The 21208-nt window shown below is 40.8% G+C and overlaps 1 pseudogene; it reads right to left on the bottom strand.

Moving 5' to 3' along the window:
- The window catches only part of LOC104671207, a 28030-nt pseudogene extending 13615 nt beyond the window's left edge, over positions 1-14415 (bottom strand).
- Positions 14416-21208: the final 6793 nt, after the last annotated feature.

Raw genomic sequence — 21208 nt, 5'->3', positions numbered from 1 at the left:
GAGATACCAAGCAGATAACACAGGCACAAGAACTGGCGTTCAGGGCCTGGCTCATGGAGGGGCCCCAAGTCCCAGCTCAGCAGAGCCTGCCTTGATCCCAGGGTTATGGCCAGGGATTCCCAGCACACAGGACTTTCTGTGCTCAAGGCAGGATGGTCCCTGAGCAAACAGGAAAGAGCTGGCTGCCCCAGTAGGGCACAGAGGGCCTGGCTCTGCATGGGAACCGCCTGTCTCCAGGGCGCTTGCCAACATCTGCTGCTGGCCATGACTCAGCACTTTCGATGGTGGAAAAACCACCACTTGTTTCCGAATCACAAACCCCCGGTGCGCCCTGACCCGAGTGGCCCCAGAAGGCGCACAGGAGGAACTAGGGCACTCACTCTCCACGTGGTCCATCTCCACGGCCACCAGAAGGGCCCACTCACAGTAGCCCTTGCCCTGCTGGGCCGGGCCCTAGCGGGTGCAGAGGTGACACAGCTGCAGGAGTACGTGGGTGAAGTCCCGGCCACACTCCAAACAGGGAAGCCTCGAGAACAGACGCGCGGCCTCCAGAAGGTAGTGCTGGGCCAGCCTGCTGGCACCCGCGTGCAGGCACAGGGTTCTGAAGTTGGCCAGCACCACTGTCTGGTTCCTCCGCTGGCCCAGGTCCCAAACCACCCATAGGGTGCGGTAGTAGCCCTCGGCTGCCTGCCTCATCCGGCCCGTCCTCTTCAGAGCCACGGCCACCATGTTGGCAATCACACTTTCCTGGTCCTCGCTGGCCACCACTGCATCCTGGACAGACTGCAGGATGTTCAAGGCCACCAGGCTCTGCCCATGAAGCACGTGCAGCCAGGCCAGGGCCACCAGGGTGTCCACGATGGCACAGACTCCGGCAACAGCACTGGCTTCCACCGCCTGCGTCATGAAGGTGATGGCCGGGCCGTGGTAGCCATGGTGGCTGTACGGCTGGGCCAGGCTGGCGTGGAGAAGGCCATGCAGAGCCTGGCCTGTGCCCGGGGTTAGGGAGGCCAGCGCTCGCCTGAGGTAGTGGGAAGTCTGGGTGGGGAGGCTGTGGAGCTGGAGGGCGTTCTGGAGCACCAGGTTCACGCTCCTCAGCAAGCTGGCCAGTGAGTCCTGTATCCTCAATGAGGCCACCTTGACACAGCTCAGCACCAGGTGGGGCAGGCACTTGCGGCTGTAGATGTCAGCCAGGAGCAGGGAGCAGTCTGAGAGCCACGCAGCGTCTGGGGCTCCCGAGTCCCTGTGCAAAAGCAACAGCCGCTCTAGGAAGGACAGGGCCTCCTCGGGCTGCTTGAGGTGCACGTGGTGCCTGGCCAGCAGGAAGCAGGCCCGGGCCTCGGCCTGCAGGCTCTGGCCACCCACCACCCACTGCAGGAGCTCCCCATCTGCCTCGGTGCTGCAGATGTGGCCGGGCATCCCCAGGAGCAGGGCCATGGCTTTGGGAACCACCTGTGTACAGTTCTCCCAGTTCTGCTTCCAGTAAATGCTGGTCTGGTTGGCTTACACAGCCACCACCTGGAACAGGTCCCCGAAGCTGCCCTCCAGGGTCCCCAGTGTTTCCTCAAACTCAGCCTCTTTCCCGCTGGATACTAGGAACTGTATCACAGGCGGCTGTACACTTCTTGCCATATTGGGAGTCTTATCATCCTCTCCTATCTTGGATATTATGAAAAATATTACAAACGAGGTGTACACCCGCTGAGATATTGAGAGTAATATTATGCTCTCCTCTTCGGGATATTACGAACAATATCACGGGAGGTGTGTACAACCCCTGCGATATTGGGAGAAATATCATTCTCTCCCCTTGAATATAAGAAACAACATCACAGGAGGATGTACCCCCCCGTGATACTGGGAGTCATATCATGTTATTCGGAACAAGAGCACCGTGGGTGTGTAAAACCCCTGCGATATTACCACTAGTATTATCTTCTGCATCCCAGGATATAAGGAACAATATCACAAGGGGATGTACACCCCTGTGATAATGGGGATAATAGAGAGTGGTCCAGGGATGTTAACCAGAGGGAGGTGTGTGGCTCCAGGGGGAGTGATCGGAAGGAGTGAGAGAGTGGCTTAGTGCCAGGGGGAGTGTGGTGAGGATAGGAGATCGTCTCGGGATGAAGGAGCTGGGTAGCAGTCACACACCAAATACTCCCAATCCATCCGCATGAGGGAGAGGACGGGAACACCACGCAGGGAACTGAGCGACTTCTTCACAGATGGAGGAGTGAGGATACCGATATGCATGACATCAGAGCTGAAATGCTACCACGTGGGAGACGCTTCAGCAGACCCAAGGGTTGCAAAAGAAAACCAATCATACAAGATCAGTGGTGGAAAGGGATTCAGATAATTTAAGCCTGTAACAAGGGCTTTTCAGAAAAAATTCATTGATCTGGCAAGATGACTGCAGCTCTTGCTTGAGCAGTTCTTCAAATGGTCTACTCAGCGATGAGCCCATCTCAGAGCATTCAAGCGAGTGTAGTCATAATAAGCAAACCCAAGGCACAGTCCTCCATATGTAGTAGCCTGGCAACACTAAGAAATGAGCAGGCGTGCCAGAGCTTCAAGTTGGTTTGAAGTCAATTCCAGTATGAGGGCAAGCATCTTCCTAGGCTGAAGGCAACGGGTGGGCTCCTGTTCAACCGCATGGAGAACCAGCTTTTCAGCTAGGTGCTGGAAATCTAGCAACATTGATAAGAAAAATCACTGAATTCTGCCAAGGCTCAAGGGGTGTTTCCTCTCTGAAAGAAGCCCCCTTCCGGGATTGGGATTGAGTGACAAGCTTCAATTAGGTTATCCTGGTGGTACAGGGAACTCCTCAGTCCGCCAGGAGCTGGGCCCTCGACAGCCTCACGGCTCCACACGCCAGTGTTCTAAGGATCACACGTGTGAAGATAGCAAAGCTTTCTGCACAGACGACAGGTGCTAACAAGCCCCAAACGTCTCACTCTCATACTTGCTAACCACATCTCTTCTCTCAGCTTCCACAGCGTTTCACAGTTGCCTTATATGGAGAAGAACCGTGCATTCCGAGTTGCCACAAAGATCAACTCCTTCTGGCAGAAGGGTGCATCTTTCCTCAGGGTCCTCACTCCAGCCGGCCGCAGGATTTGCAGAGTGGGCGAGTCTAATGTTGATGACACTTTCTCAATATTCCCTTCCATCCCCTCCAAAAACAAGAGTAGTGCCAGCTTCTTACCGAGGTTGTCATGAGGAAAGTATTTTGCTCTTATTTGTCACTTTTTAACATAAAATTGTGAAGAATGTGCTATCTGCATGCACACTGTAAGCACCACACTGAACATTCTGCTCTCCCATGACTGTATCACAGGTCTCAAGGACAAAACTTCTCCATAAGCAATATATATATAACACGTACATATATATATACACTATAGTTATAAATATAGTACACATATGATATATATATATATTTTAACATGCTTCCCTATCTGAAGTCACAGATTTGGCTTTCCTTCATTAAAAGATCCAAAATGACACAAGCAGGTTTTAAAACACAGTTGGTCCAAGTGGAAATGACCTCAGTCTCCCTCCCCTCAAAGACCAGGGCAGCCAGGGAAACTGCACTCTCCAGGCAATGACAGCCGGCAGATTCCCTAAAAAGCAGTCGGAAGATTCCCATCTCTGCAGCGCGGCCTTTCAAGACTCCAGATGTCCCGCTCCCTGAATGTCCTCAAGAAACAGACACCCAACTGAGGACTGAGGCAGTAAAGAAACATGTTTTCGGCGTGGTGCGGCGGCTCCCGCTAATTCAGCACTTTGGAGGACGAGGCAGGGGATCACAAGGTCAGGCGATCGAGACCATCCCTGGAACACGGTGAAACCTCCGTCTCTACCAAAATAAAAAATTAGCCAGGGTGTGTAGCGGGCACCTGTAGTCCCAGTACTCGGGAGGCTGAGGCAGGAGAATGGCGTGAAGCTGGAGGTGGGAGTTGCAGTGAGCCGAAATCGTGCCATGCACTCCAGCTCGGGCGAAGAGCAAGAGTCTGTCTCAAAAAATTAAAATAAAATTTAAAATGTTTTCAGCAAATAGCATCAGCGACCCCCAAATGAGAGGTACTGTTTTCATTCTGGAGGGAAACACTACAAAGCACGTACATTTAGCCCCGTAAGTGAATTTTTGGGCCTTCCTGGTGTCGCTATCAAATGCAGCCACCACACTCAAAAGGCAAAGTTCTATAAGTTCACATCCAAGGAGGGGAAAAAATCATCTAAGTTTTAGCAATCCAGTAAGAACCTGATCCAAGAAGCCCACTTGTTCCAGACTTAAGCAGAAATATGCTACAATGTAATGAAAAAAAAGGGATGATTAAGAAATTTCAATGCTAATAAAAGACAAAAGTATTGGATTTATTCTACTCTACACGGAGCAGCCGGCAGGTCACCCATAGTATTATTGGTTGTGTTTTTCAGGCAGGTCCAAACTCTGTCCACAAGCCTTGACAGCAAGCGTGATCTCCCTCACTGCAATGTCCCCTCCCAGCTCAAGCGATCTCTTCAGCCTTGGAGGAGCCGGGACTACAGGTGGTAGTCATCACGCCCAGCTAATTTGTGTGTGTTTCAGTAGAGGACGGGATTTCACCAGGTTGCCCAGGCTGGTTCCCTGGGTCTCAACTCCCAGGCTCACGAATCCCCCGCCTCGGCCTCCCAAAGCGCTGGATTACAGGGTGAGCCATCACGCCGCGCTTTTTTCTTTTCTTTTAAGTGATTCATGGTTCGTCTTGTAGGCATTTAAAAAAAAAAAAAAAAAAAAAGAACAAGAAATTCTGTAAGGAAAGAACATTAACACGTTTTACACTTCTCAAATCAAAACTGAAATGCTAAGAAAAGTGATTTTATTCACAGAAGCAGCATTCTTAAAGTTCTGTAAAAGTGGTACCATGGACACCACCACATCACAGACGAGGTGGCCGGACTGCGATTCGGAACACATTCTGAACAGTCCTCCTGCCACTTTCCTCAATGGAACACTTTATTTCTTTTATTCAAATTTAGTATTTGCAAGGGAGGTTGAAGAAAACTGCATCAATATTTAAAACTTCAATGCTTTTCTCAAGTTTAACCACATTCTGATGCATTTTACTGACTAAATGCCAATAAGCCTAAAGCTTTGCATCGATCAAGACAATTTTCCTTATCAATAGGCTTTCTTTTCTATACCAAGATTTATAACTTAAGCTAGTAAAATGGGCATTTCACAAAGATTTGCACAATTCCTAGCACAGATTTTAGCAAATATAAACCGTATTCTTTCCCAATTAAATAAGCAAGCATGAGAAACTGCACAGCTAAAATAACCATTCCATTATTTTACAAAACACACAATGAGAAAGTAGAGTATGCTCTGGGAACATATTATTTCCATATGGAACGATGAAGCAGAAGACAGTTCCTCAGCCTCATATGACCTTGACTACCAAGTACTCTGGCCAGCCCAGCCCGGTTTAAACGGAAATGAAGTAACGTGGTGAGTGACCGTGGTGGGGCACTTGATAGCCACAGTCCAGGAAAGAACAGCTAACATTTCTTCTTCATGGGAAAACCGAAACATAATCGAGAGACCTTGATTCTTTAAAACACAGTCTGCCCCAGACTAACCTTAAGCTCCCATTGATAAGATTGCTATAACCACAGAGGTGTTTTCCAGGCCCTCGAAAATCAGGACATGGACACACACACACGTTTTAAACACTCAATGTGCCAATTGTTGTAAATGTGCTGTGATACCGGAGGTCTTGTGCAGGACCAGAAGCTCGCAGCCTGGTTATCTGTCCTGGTGTTCAATGCTTTGGATGTGCAAAACCTGCTGTTACATACTGGGCTTAATGTGATTCAGTTCGTCACAGAAGAGAGGTATGACATTTACTTAATTCCACCCACAGATTCTCAGGTTCACCTTCCACGAGTTGACTGCTCTGTCCAGAGACAGTGGAGGGAAGACCCAGGAAAGGCTGGGAGATGCCCGGTGCTCACAAAATGCTATCAGTCTGCTGGTTTTGCCCCTAAGAGAAACACGACATAGAAGAAGCTAAAAGGGCTCACTCACCTAATATCACCATGTTCTCAACTTTACCTCAGCCAAAAATAAAAGCGGAAAAAGCAAAACACTCCAGGGCATGATTCCAGTGCTCATCTGAAACAGGGATATTTAGAAGACAAAGCTTATTGGAGTGGTAATGAAAATACACATAAAACACTGGTTGTCACAAAACCCCGTCTTTGGATTGTTTATAAAAAGTAAAATCTCATGAGGATCGCATACATTAATGATTTTCAAATGAAGGGGACTGGTCAACTTCAGGGCTATATGTCTGCCACACACGAGGGGAGCGCGTGAGAGGAAAGAGCTAGGACAATGTCTGAAGCTGTCCTAGGACTGAAATTCAGTTTCTGCCAAAACAAAAACACAGGAGTCTGTCAACTTCGAAGCAAGCTCTGCTTGAGAACGTCAAGATGTTTAAAGTTGCAAAGGGGCTTCTCCCTGTAGGGGCACGTGTCATCCTTGCAAAAACACAGCTCAGCGTCATCAAAACCAGGAAAGAACACAACCTTCCAGACCTGTAATCCAAGAGCAGAAGGGAGCGAGGCCAAGCTTGCTCGGCAGAACTGCTTCGGAGGAAGAACAGCACAGAGGAGTCAAGGGAGGGCAGGGCAAGCAACAGCAGCTTCCCCCTCGCCGCAAGCAGGGCCTGAGCCAGGGGCGCAGTCTCCTCCAACCTGACAAGGAGGCGCAAGGAGCCACAGAGAAGGTCAATTCAGGGTTCTTTTCAGAAAGGGGCAACAATGAGAAATCTGGTCTCACCCAGCCCCACACCCCCCACGGTAACAGCTGAACGCACGTGCGGTTGTCAACATTCCCACAACCCTCTTGCAGATGCTCTTCCTGCACCCGGGTGCCCTCTCCGTGCTGCTCCTGAGGCCACACCTGTCCGTCCAGTAGTGACCAGGAATTCACCTTTGTCCGGGAGAAGCAAATGCAGAGTTCACACACTCCTGTACAGGTTTTGCTGGCTCGAGAATCTAACTGCACTGTCCATTCCAGATGTGCTGGTGGTAACAAGGAGAACGTTCGATGTCTGGCATTTATAAACGGGATCAGTGGGTTCTCCTGGGACTCCCAGGCAGCCCACGAGGGGAGGGAGCTGTTGCCCTGTTACCCGAGCCAAAGCAAGGCTGAGAGGCAAACACCACAGGCCACATCACACTCGGAGCACCGACTCTTGACCAGTTGCTCGTTCGTGTGTTAAGAAGAGTTCGGGGGTACAGGCTCAGACAGGCCTGATCTCGCCATGGGACAATAGTGACTGCCCAACAAGTCGCATATCTAAGCCCAACTTGCCATCCGGCCTTCCTTCAGGAACAATGTCCACCTCACAGTGCTCCATGACGCTAAGTGAGCAGTACATACACAAACAAATTCATTTCAATTGTGCTTTCTACCCAATTTAATACAACCAGGCACTATCATTGAGACTGATAACCAATATTTAGAACAGAGACAGTCCAGGGGATGGTTCGTTCAGACCTGTAATCCCAGCACTTTGGGAAGCTGAGGTGGGGGATCACTTGAGGTCAAGGTTGGAGACCAGCCTGGCCAACATGGCACAAAACCCCTCTTCTACTAAAAATAATTATCCGGACATGGTGGCACACACACCCTGTAACCCCAGCTACATAGGGAGGCTGAGGCCATAAGATCGCTTGAACCTGGGAGATAGAGGTTGCAGTGAACGGAATGACACTACTGTGCTCCACCCTTCCAGCCTGGGTGACAGACCAATATTCTAGTAAAAAATAAAAAGTCAAGATGAAAACTGATTGCAAGGTCCGTGTTCCATATACTTCAAACATAAAGTCATTAGCTGGTACTTGATCAAGTGTTGTTTTCTCATTACAATCTTGTATATCCTTCTAACACGACTTCAAATACGTTTACATTGAGCACACACCGGCGAGTATAACAAAAAATAAAGTGCCGTATTTCATAAATGAGCAAAGTAGCCAATAGGCTGCATCCGCTATAGTTAATCCTTTGACAACGTAAAAACTGAGCCATCCTGACACAGCACTGACACATGGTACAAGAATAATGACCTCCAATTTAAATCGCAGATTTAGAGAAACATCAATATAGTTTATCACTAATTAACCAGCGATTAGCAAGAGTTTAAAGGAAGAAAAAAAGTATAATAAAAAAAAAACGTATCGGGACTGTAACTAGAAGTAAAGGCAAAAAAGAAACACGAGAAAATTAGTCACATTTAAATCAATACCCTTTCTGTGGGGCACGTAAGAAACGTATACACAAACAGGTGGGCAGCGTTGTCATGCTAAGCTGTCACCAAGCTCTCTATGAAGGTGGTTATAAGAGCGTCCAAGTCGCAGAGCCTCATCTTCCTATTTTAAACGCTAAACAACCAACACCACATCTCAGCACGCAGTGAGGAACTCTGAAAAGCTCAGAGGAAGCATGATGGGATGAAGGGCCCCAGCCTGCCATCACCCTGCTGCTTATTAAAAATATAAAACCAAGCCCTGCCTCAAGGTGCTCAGATCTAAGTAGTACAAGGTATTTGCTTTTAACTACGATATGATGAAGACTCGAAAAGCTGTGCGAAATGTTAAGGCAACCTCATAAGAGAACTTGGCTGAAACTATAACCCAGAGATGGTTTTTAACCCCAGAAGAGGAAAGAACTGAAGAACCTTACAGAACGTTGGCAGAGCAATTTCTTTCTCATGGTAGAACCTGGAATTTACCTTTGAGACAGGATGTCCTTCTGTTCTGAAAATCAGATTTATTCTTGCAATCCTCCATCAGGATTGAAATTCCCAAAGGCATGGAAAACCAAGTCTAAATTTTAAAACCCCCCCCCCAAAATTACCTATGATCTTTAGATGTGAGATTTAGTATTCTCAAATTCCAAATTGGAAATATTTGCCACAAAAAGTCCTTATTTCCTGTTGATTTGAAAGCCTCTCTATTCTTTTTTGTCTCTAAACATTCTTTCTCTCCTTCCAAACAGTATCTGAAGATGAACTTAATAATCGTTTTCAATGTTAACAAAGAAGAACTACAATTGTCATCAACTGTTTCTATTCACAACAACTCTAGGAGGGATTTGTGCTACATCGTCGAGGGGAATAACACGAGGCAGTAAATACGCCACGAAGAAAAAAGAAACAGTAGAAAGTGGACACATTTCCTGATGGAGTGGCGATTTCTCATTGAGCTGCTGACAAAGTTATAATACGGAAAAGCTAGACAGCTGCTCTGTTAGCTCTACCTCACTTAAAGTGACCGATCATTGTGTTTCGGTTCCCTCTTCATCTGGAGGATGAGACACACCTCACAGAGCTGTTATGATTTCAGGAACACACACATCAATGAAGTGACTGTTCTAAATCGTTTGCAAAGGGTACAGTAACCTGCCAAATTTCAACTAGGTTGCAAACAAACAACTGTTTCATCCTACACTCTCAGTGCCAGCGAGATGGTGCGTTCTGGGATCCCTGCCGGAGCCCTGTTCCTGGTCCATAGAGAACACACACATTTACATCCACATGGTGTGTACGTATATGGTACACTGTAACACGTGTACATGCATAGAGAGTACACACATCCGAATATGTATAGTGTACATAAGTGCAACTACGTGCGTACAGAGTACACACACATCCAGATCCATGTGGTGTATATATATAGAGTGTACACACATCCAAAATAATATACTAGCGTACAAACAAGTGTGCTACGTGTGAACAAAGCATAGAGCATACACAACATCATATAAGCAAATGTACATAGGTACGCTAACATGCATGCAATTGCATAGAGGTACACTCATCTAAAACATTACAGTGTACACAGGTATACTATTAAACTTGTATGTACATGCATATGCATACACATGCACATCCGTATTACACAGGAGGTATGCTATTTGCTATATGTATATCAGGGCATATAGCATATATTCTTATAAATGTAGGTAGGGCACTACAAGCATGCATATACATGCGCAGTGACACATAGGCACATGTATACAATGTACATCAGTACACTAAAGTATAAAGCATATACACATATGCAATAGTGTACATACATATGCATGCATGTATATGTATTAGTGTGTACCTATCCAGAAGTTTATTCAGTGTGCATATGTACACACATGCTTGTGTGCACATATGATATGTATACTCTGCAGAAATAATGTGCACATATCCACACGATGTACGTACACAGGTACGTATATGGCAATTAAATACATGCATGTGATGTACACATGCAGAACAGATAGGTGTTCAAGTAGTGTTGCTTATAACCATAGTGCCCATACACACATGCCTACAGCATGCACGTGTATAGGACACTATGAAGTGCACATACTATACATTGTAAATACATGCACAGTGGAAATACACGTAGTATGCGTACACCACATAAAAAACATGTACATTTATACAGTACACAATATCGAGACCCAGAAACGGGTCAAGGAGTATTAACACTGCGGAAAGGGCTTCCAGTTCTACCTAAGTGAATGTTTTTCAAGCAAGAAACAGTGGGAAGGGCACAACCACTTTCCCTCAGAGCTCTGGGGCCTGACGTGGAATTTCAGGTTTCCTAATGCAGTACCACATCAGGACTGACTCACGACGAAGCGCTCCTTAAAAATTAAAAATGGGTCCTCATGTTTGGCCTTTGAGACACAAAGCGCTCTTATTTAATCGAGTTCTGGACTGAATTGACTCACAGATGCTCTGGCAGATTCTTCAGTTTCTGGATGAGACAGATGAATGTCCCAGGGTGAGAGGCAATGCCAGAGCCCTTTAGGGTCAGCTATTCGAGGAGCTCTGTCTGGCAAAAAACACAATCCAACACCATAGTAGGATCCCCCAGACCAGCCACTTAGACACTTTCGGGGGGGTACTTTACTGAGTCTGCTTGTTTCCCTTTGTTTGAATTAGGGGCGGGGGGGGGGCGGGGGCGAGGAAGAAAACAAAAAAATCAAAACCAAATTCAAACAGCCCAAGTGTTTTGTGTCTGAACGTTAATCATCCACATCCAACTTTTTCTAAATGCGTACGCAGATTATGATGGTCACCGAAACAGTGGCCACTGTTGCCAACAATACAAAGTCTTCTGCAAAACAAGAACGGTTTTCTAGGAATACAAAAGTCAAGTGGAATATTAAACCTCACATATTAAAGCTTGTCAAGGGTGCTCATCCAAAGTGATTAGAGGTTTTCCTTTACAAGTTAATTGTTGAAGAAATTTTTTAAGTGTGCAATACTGAAAAGCCTCTGTCTGGGAAAAAGGAAAGGATACAGGTACTGGAAGATTTAGATTTCTACTAAATGATTTTCATGTCTTTTGTTAAAGTTCAAATAAGGTCACAGCCTTGAAGTCTGGGGTGGTTCCACTATCTGAGGCTTGGATGCAATCCACACCACCACACAGGCCACAATTGAATATAAACAGGAAGGCTGCACACACCCAGGACACACGGCAGGTGAGCCAGCCTGACTAGGTTGTCAGGCTTCATGGTCAGTTCTACCCCCGGTTTGCCCAGGCCCCAATGGGAGATGCAAACCTTGGCCTTAGAAGCCCTTCAATCCCCCGCCTTTCAAAATCTAATCCTCTTCAACTGAGGCCCGAGTCCAAAAATCTTACATGACATCTTAGCCACCTTTAGGCAGCTGTCCACCAGCCTTTTTGGCACCCAGGGGATGGGTTTCAAATGGAAGCAATTTTTCTGGGGGCGGGGGGTGGGGGAATGTAAACATGTTCCACCTCAGGTCAGGGCATCGGATTCCTCATAAAAGCAGCACTCCGAGGATCCCTCACATGACAGTTTACGGATAGGGTCTCCAGCGCCTAGGAGGAAAACACCGCGCTTATTGTAGGTCCCAGCCGTACTAGGAGAACACACAGCTTAACGTTAGGGTCCCAGCGGCCAGGAGAACACCGGGCTTATGATGGGTCCCAAGCGGCCTACGGAGAAACACCACAGGCTTACGTTAGGGTTTTTCCCAGCGCCTAGGAGGGGAACACCACAGCTTATGATAGGGTTCCCAGCGCCTAGAGAGAAACACGCGGGCTTATGATAGGCGCCCCCGAGAAACCTAGAGAAGAAACATGGCGCCTTCCAAAGAGGGTCCCTGCACCTAGAAACAGGTATTTAAAAATTGAGTGGCAAAGCCAAAATTACCACCGGATCATAGCATCCAAAACAAAACATACACCACTTGCCCCCAATATGATGGAGCCAAAAAACCATGGAAGTCCTGAGGGCCCACACTGACCACAGCCAGAACACCATTCTGCCAAGAACCAAGGCACCGCGCCCCATGAGATCACCCCGTGATTGACCCAGGAAGAGCAGCTTTGAGCAGAGACACAACGTGAAAGGAGAGGCACAGGGCCAGGGTGCTGGGTGTTGCCGAGTCTTGCGACCTACTGAGTGATGGCTGACCTCTGGCCCTTGGTGTTCCGTTCCATGATGGAGGGGGTTAGGGTAGCCCCCAAATCCCTGCCGCCCTTCAGACTTGACTGACGCGGTGGTCCTGAAGTCTTCCCAGGGCCTTGAGACTTGCTTCAAATCTCTGTTGTGGCACACCCAACATAAAAAAATAAAAAAAAAAAAACAAAATATCAGTGCAGACAGCAAAACGAAAAAATAGTGAATCCTCCCCTTTAATTCAACAGGTATTTAAAAAGTATCAGGAATGTTGTGGATAGTCTTTTACACCCACCTAGGGTTTATGTTCCGATGTCCTCCCCTTTGTCAGGGCGAGTGCCTTGGAGCCTGCATTCAATGCATTCCCCACACGCTGCACACCTACTGTGTACTGGGGCCCCAAGGCCCTCTTGTGTGTGCAGTGTTCTCCCTTCCCAGGCTGCTGGGAGGGCCAGGGTGAACACACAGGCATGGAAAAGATGAAGGACCTCCTCTGGGGAATCAGCATCATGCTGCCCTGTGGCAGGAGGAGTGTGCTAGTCCATCTCCCCTGCCTCCCAGACATGGCCTGGTCTTCTCCAGATGCACCAGGAGCGTTAGTGTTCAGAGGACTATCTAGGCCGTGGTCCAAGTGTGCAGGCATCACAGTCACTTGGAGGCCTGTCTGTATAGAGGCTGGCCCTGCCCCCACAGCTTCGGCTCCACAGGCGGGGGAGGCCCAGAACTCCCACTTGCCACAACTCCTAGTGAATGATGCTGCTCTGCTCTCTAGGGACTACACTTTGAGAAGATGGCTCGACACTGACTTTCCTTCTGTGAACTGAGGCCAAGACTGGAGCCAGTCTCCCGGCCCCATGGAATCTGACTCCTTCCCGCTCTCTCAGTAAGTCGACACTGAGGGGCTGTGACTGCAGCAAGTCACCGGAGTGTGTGGGGTGGCCAGGGCCATGGTTACCCCCACCAGGTCAGGATGATGCGGGAAGCGAGTGGGCCACATATGGGAGTGAGACCTTGAAACCTGCCCCAGGGAAGCAGGTACACATTGGCTCGCTTTGTGGGAGAGAAGCACACAGGTGGCTGCTTGTGGTCACATTTAAGGGACAGATGAAGGCCAGGAGTGAAGACTCGGGGCAGGCAGAGGTCAGATGACAAAAGCCACCATAGTAGGAGGCACCCCAGAGTGTACGTACTGCCTCTGCTGGGGTGAGATATACCTTTGACCAAAAAGCGAGGCTCAAGCTGGGACTCACAGCCAGCAGCAGCCTTGGCCAGCTTCCAGTGTGTCCCCCCCCTCCCTTACCTCCAGCTCCCCTTGCACCCTCCCAGCCCCACCATCCAGCAAAGCCACGCCTACCCTCGTGCCCAGAGGACAGGTAGAGCTGACTGATGGTCTCCAGAGCCGCCCTCTCCAGCACCTTGTCGGCACCTTGGGCCAGGAGAGCTGGACTCGTGGTAGATGACAAACTGGGCCCGTGGGCATGACGACGCTGTAGAAGTAGCCAGCCCTGGACGGTCCGCAGCTGGCTGGGCAGAAGACAAAACTGGAAGAGTCAGGTCCCACATCGAAGCGAGGCTGGCTGGGCTCGGAGGCCCCTGTGCTGTGCTGTTCTTTCACACCTGTGAACCTGGGCCCCATAGGCGGGACCTGAGCTCAGACAGGCCATGTACCTGTCAAGGGCGACGCCGACACACCGGACATGGGCACAGCTTGGTGCAGATGTCATGGTAGAGGCCGGCCTTCTTGACAACTCCCAGGGCCGGGTCCTGGCCAGGCGCGGCCCGCACCGGCCATCTATTTCTGCTTCAAAAGTCCCTCTGGCCAGGACCAGGGCCGCCTTCAGCAGCCTGAGGATGCCAGGGGCACAAGTAGCCCCTGTCGCAGATGGAACCCCGGAGAGAGCAAAGCCAAGCGTCATTCTGCCACACATGGCATCATGTTGGGGGAATGGGGTTAAAACCAGCCCTGGTGTTCCCACACATGCTTCTTTCTGCAACCAGACTCCAAACCAAGGCTCACTGGCCTCTCCCAAACAGGTGCTGGGAACAGTGGAAAGTTCTGATTTTCTAGTGTCAGAAACATTCCGAAGATACACCGAAACCAGGTAGCCAATGGACATGTGTCACACACGCCACCCAACAACAGCACAGTCCCCTCGAGCCCCTATGGGACATTCCCATGACAGAACATGTGCCGGCCACAAAACGAGCTCAGTGAATGGAGAAGGACTGAGACCAAGCAGAGGTGTTCTTCAGCGTACTGGCATGAAACTGGAAGCAACAGTGGAGAAAACGTGGGAAATTCAAAAATATGTGGAAATTACACATCCTAAACAACCAGTGAGTCAAAAGAAGAGACCATCAGGGAAACTGAAAACTATTTGAGAAGAATGAACAAATGCACACCGGCAGCCGGGGCCAGATGGGAGGCCGAGGCGGGAGGATGTCTTGAGTCCAGGAGTTTGAGATCAGCCTGGGAAAATGGTGAAACCTCGTCTCTATAAAAAATACAAAAATTAGCCGGTGTGGTGGGGCACATCTGTAATCCAGCTACTCGCGGCTGAGGCATGAGAATGGGTTGAACCTGGGTAGAAGTGCAGTGAGCCAAGATTGCACCACTGCACCCCAGCCTGGGCAATGAGCAAAACCTTAAAAAAAAAAAAAAAATAGCACAGCATATCAAAAACTCCAAGATGCAGCTAAGGCAGTGCTGAAAGGGAAATTTATACTGTAAATGTTACTTCAAAGAAGAAAAATCTCAAATCAAAAACCTAACCTTCCACCTTGAGAAACTAGAAAATGAACTAAAACCAAATGAATAAAAGAGAGAAATAATAAACGTGAGAGTGGAAATGGAAGTAAAAATACAGAGAATGGAAAACAAAAGAGATAGTACAGAACCAAAAGTGGGTTTTGAAATAACAAGACAAGTCTTTCACCAGACTGCCAAGAAAAGAAAGAGGGACCAAAATGATCAAATCAGACTGAGCACCATGGCTCACGCCTGTCATCCCAGCCGCTTTGGAGGCCGAGTGGAAGGATCGCTGAGGCCAGCATTCAAGACCAGCCGGGAACATGATGAGACCATAATACTAAAAAATATAGCAGATATAATACATATAGTATTAAATGAAGACATAATACAGGTATAAAAATACAATACAGGAACAAAATACAGATATAATAGATAATAGACATAGGTATAAAATATATAGATATGGTGTTAAGAAAATATAGATATTAGGTATAAAATATACACATAACGATTAGAAAACAGCTATGGTATAAAGTATATAGACGTGATAGTAATAGATCAGTATATTAAAATATATAGATATAATATAGTTATAAAATACAGATATAATAGATATATAATATAAATATAATAGGTATAAAACATAGACATAATAGACATAGGTATAAAATATAGACATAATGGATATAATAGATATAGGTATAAAATAGAGACATAATATAATAGATATAGGTAAAAATAATACATATAGGTATAAAATATAGGCATAATAAAATAGATATAGGTATAAAATATAGACAGGTATAGGTATAAAATAGAGACATAATAGAGTAATGATACAGGCTGAAAATAGACATAAAGATAGAATAGAGGTATAAATATAGACATTAGATAGATATAGGTATTAAAATCCCGACATAATAGATATAATAGATATAAACATAGACATAATAGAGTATATAGAGTTATTAGGTCTATAAAAAATAGGGGAAATATGATATGATAGATATATAAATAGACATAATAGATACGTTTAGATATAGGTATCAAATATAGGACATATCCGAATAGGTATCAAATATAGATAAAATAGTATAAGTATAAAATATATAGATAACAAGAGGTATAAATATAGATATAATGCTATAGGTATAAAATATAGATATAGAACCTGGTATAAAAATAATATAGATAATACAGACATAATAGATATAAGTATAAAATATAGACATAATAGGTATACCTATAAAATACAGAAAGATATAATAGAGGTAAAAAATATAGACATAATGGATATAATAGATACAGACATAATAGATATAATAGATATAGGTATGAAATATAGACAATAGATATAATAGAGGTATAAAATATAGACAATAGGTATAAAATACAGACATAATAGATATAGTAGATATAGGTATAAAATATAGACGTAAAGGATATAATAGATATAGACATAATAGATATAGATAAAGCTTTAAAATATAGACATAATTGATAGATACAGGTATAAAATATGGACATACATATAATGCATAGAGGTATAAATTAGAGACATAATAGATACTATTGCTAGAGGTAAAATATAGACATAATATAATAGATACAGGTATAAAATATAGACATTAAAGATAGATATAGGTATAAAACATAGACATAATATAGGTATAAAATATAGACATAATCGATATAGGTATAAAATATAGACAGATATAACAGATAAAGGTATAAAATATAAACAAAGTAGAGTATAATAGAGTTATAAATATAGACACATAGATATATAATAGATGTAGAAATAATAGTTATAATAAAGGTATAAAAATTATAGACATAACAGATTAAATAGATAAGTAGAATATGACATTATAGAGTAGGTAGAAATATGGACATAAAAAATATAAATAGGATAAAATAAAAATATATAGCAAGAATGAAATATAGACATAATAGTATAATAGGTATAAATATAGACATAACAGATAACATATAGATTAAATATAGACATAATGGAATATAATAGATATAGACATAATAGCTATAATAGAGGTATAAAATTATAGAACTTAATAGATATAATAGATGGAGGCATAAAATGTAGACATAATAGATATAATAGATATAGGTATAAAATAAAGATAGAATAGATAGAATAGACATAGGTATAAAATACAGACAGAATAGACATAATAGATATAGGTATAAAATAAACACAGATATAATAGAGTTATAAAAACAAAATAGGTATAATAGATAGAGGTATAAAATAGACATAATAGATAAAATAGAGGAAAAAAAATATAGACATAATAGAGGTATAAAATATAGACATAATATAATAGATATAATAGAGGTATAAAATGTAGATGTAATCAATATAATAGATATAATAGAGATATAAAATATAGACATATATAATAGATATAGGTATAAAATATACACATAATCGATATAATAGATAAAGGTATAAAATATATACATAATAGACATGATATAGGTATAAAATATAGACATAATAGATATAAAATGTAGATATAAATATAATAGATATAGGTATGAAATATAGATATAATAAATACAGGTATAAAATATAGATATAACTTATATAGGTTTTAAAATATAGACATAATAGATATAATACCTATAGATATAAAATATAGACATAATATAATAGATATAGTGATAAAATATAGACATGATATAATATAGGTATAAAATATAGACATAATAGATATAAGTATAAAATATAGACATAATAGATATAGGTATGAAATACAGACATAATAGATATAATAGATATAGGTATAAAATACACAATAGATATAATAGACATAGGTATAAAATATAGACATAATAGATATATATATAGGTATAAAATATAGACAAAATAAACATAGGTATAAAATATAGACATAATAGATATAATAGATATAGGTATAAAATATAGGTATAAAAAATAGACAATAGATATAATAGATACGAATAAAATATAGATATAATAGATAAAGGTATAAAATATAGATATAATAGAAAAAATATAGGTATAAAATATAGATATATAGATATAGTTATAAAATATAAGTACAATAGATATAATAAATATAGGTGATTAATATAGCTATAATATATTTGGGTATAAAACATAGATATACTAGATATAATAGATATAGGTACAAAATACAGATATAATGGATATAAAAGGTATAGGTATAAAATATTGACGTAATACATATAATAGATATAGGAATAAAATATAGACGTAATACGTATAATAGATACAGGTATAAAATATAGACAAAATAGATATAGGTATAAAATATAGACATAATAGATATAATAGAGGTATAAAATATAGACATAATAGATATAAAATATGGACATAGTAGATATAGTAGATATAGGTATAAAATATAGACATAATATAACAGATATAGGTATAAAATATAATAGATAGAGGTATAAAAAATATAATAGATATAATTGATAGAGGTAGTAAATATAGACATAATACATAGATATAGGTATAAAGTATAGACATAATAGATACAGGTATAAAATATAGACATAATTGATATAGGTATAAAATATAGATATAAAAGATATAGGTATAAAACATAGATATATAAATAAAGGTATATAAATATATAATATATATAGACATAAAGATATAGATATAAAATATTGACATAATAGATATAATAGATATAGGTATAAAATAGACATAATAGTTATAATAGACACAGGTATAAAATATAGACATAATAGAAATAGGTATAAAATATAGACATGATAGATATAATATAGTTAAAAAATATAGACATAATAGATATAGGTATAAAATATAGACATAATCGGTATAGGTTTAAATATAGACATAATATAATAGATATAGGTAAAACATAGACATAATAGATAAAATAGATATAGGTATAAAATATAGACATAATAGATGAAGGTATAAATTGTAGACATAATAGATACAATAGATATAGGTATAAAATAAGACTAATAGATATATAGATATACCTATAAAATACAGATATAATTGATACAATCGATATAGGTAGAAAATATAGCCATAATATGTAAAATAGATATACGTATAAAATGTAGACATAATAGATATAATAGATATAGGTATAAGATATAGACATATTAGATATAATAGATATAGGTGTAAAATATACACATAATAGATGTAGGTATAAAATATAGACATAATAGATATAATAGATATAGGTATAAAATATAGACATAATAGGTATAGGTATAAAATATAGACATAATAGATATAATGGAGAGAGGTATAAAATATAGGCATAAGATATGGTATAAACTACAGACATAATACATATAGGTATAAAATATAGATTTAATAGATATAATAGATATAAAATACAGATATAATAGATATAGTTAGATAATATAATAGATATGATAGACATAGGTATAAAACATAGACAAAATACACAAAGGTATAAAATGTAGACATAATGGATATAATAGATAAGGTATAAAATAGAGTCATAATAGATATAATAGCAAAAGGTAAAAAATATAGATATAGGTAGAAAATATAGGCATAATAGATACAATAGATATAGGTATAAAATATAGACATAATAGGTATAGGTATAAAATACAGACATAATAGATATAATAGATACAGGTATATAATATAGACATAATGGATATAATAGATATAGGTATAAAATATAGACATAATAGATATGGGCATCAAATATAAACATAATAGATATAATAGATATATGTATAAAATATAGACATAAGAGATATAATAAATATAAAATATAGACATAATACATATAATCGATACAGGTATAAAATATAGACATAATAGATATAATAGATATAGGTATAAAATAGAGACATAAATACAATAGATATAGGTATAAAATATAGACATAATAGATATAATATAGGTATGAAATATAGAGATAATAGATATAACAAATATAGGTATAAAATAGAGAGATAATAGATATAGGTATGAAATATAGGAATAATAGATATAATAGATATAGGTATTAAAGAGAGACATAACAGATATAGGTATAAAATATAGACACAATTGATATAGGTATAAAATATAGACAATATAGATATAATAAATATAGATATAAAATATAGACCTAATAGATATAGGTATACAATATTGATATAATAGATATAATATATATAGGTATAAAATATAATAGACAATAGATATAGATATAAATTATAGACATAATAGATAAATGGATATAGGTATGAAATATAGACATAATAGATATAATAGATAAAGGTATAAACCATAGATATAATAGATATAGGTATAAAATATAGACATAATAGATATATTAGATTTAGGTATAAAATATAGACGTAATAGATATAGGTATAAAATATAGATATATAGATAAACAGATGTAGGTATGAAATAGAGACAAAATAGATATTAATAGATATAGGTAAAAAATATAGACATAACAGATATAATAAATATACGTATAAAATATAGACATAATAGATATAATAAATATAGATATAAATATAGACAAAATAGATATAGTACACAATATAGACATAATAGATATAATAGATTTAGGTTTTAAAATATACACATAAGAGATATATGGATTAGGTAATAAAAGATAACCAACAGACATTAATAGATATAGGCATAAAATATAGACAGAGTAGATATAATAGATTTAGTTATAAAAACATAGTGTAATAGATATTAGGTATAAAAATATAGACATAATAGTATAATATACATAGATATAGGTATGAAATAGAGACAAATAGTATAGGTATAAAATATGACATAAGAGATATATTTTTTAAAACTTCGATAAGGTATAAATATTAGGACCTCATAGATATATAAATAGATGTATAAATATAGACATAAGAGATATAGGGATCAAGTACAGATATAATCGATATAA

Source organism: Rhinopithecus roxellana, unplaced genomic scaffold, assembly GCF_007565055.1.
Source record: "Rhinopithecus roxellana isolate Shanxi Qingling unplaced genomic scaffold, ASM756505v1 contig4171, whole genome shotgun sequence".
NCBI classification, from domain to species: Eukaryota; Metazoa; Chordata; class Mammalia; order Primates; family Cercopithecidae; genus Rhinopithecus; species Rhinopithecus roxellana.
Note: the sequence above shows the minus strand (reverse complement) of the source record. Positions and strands in the feature narration are given on the sequence as shown.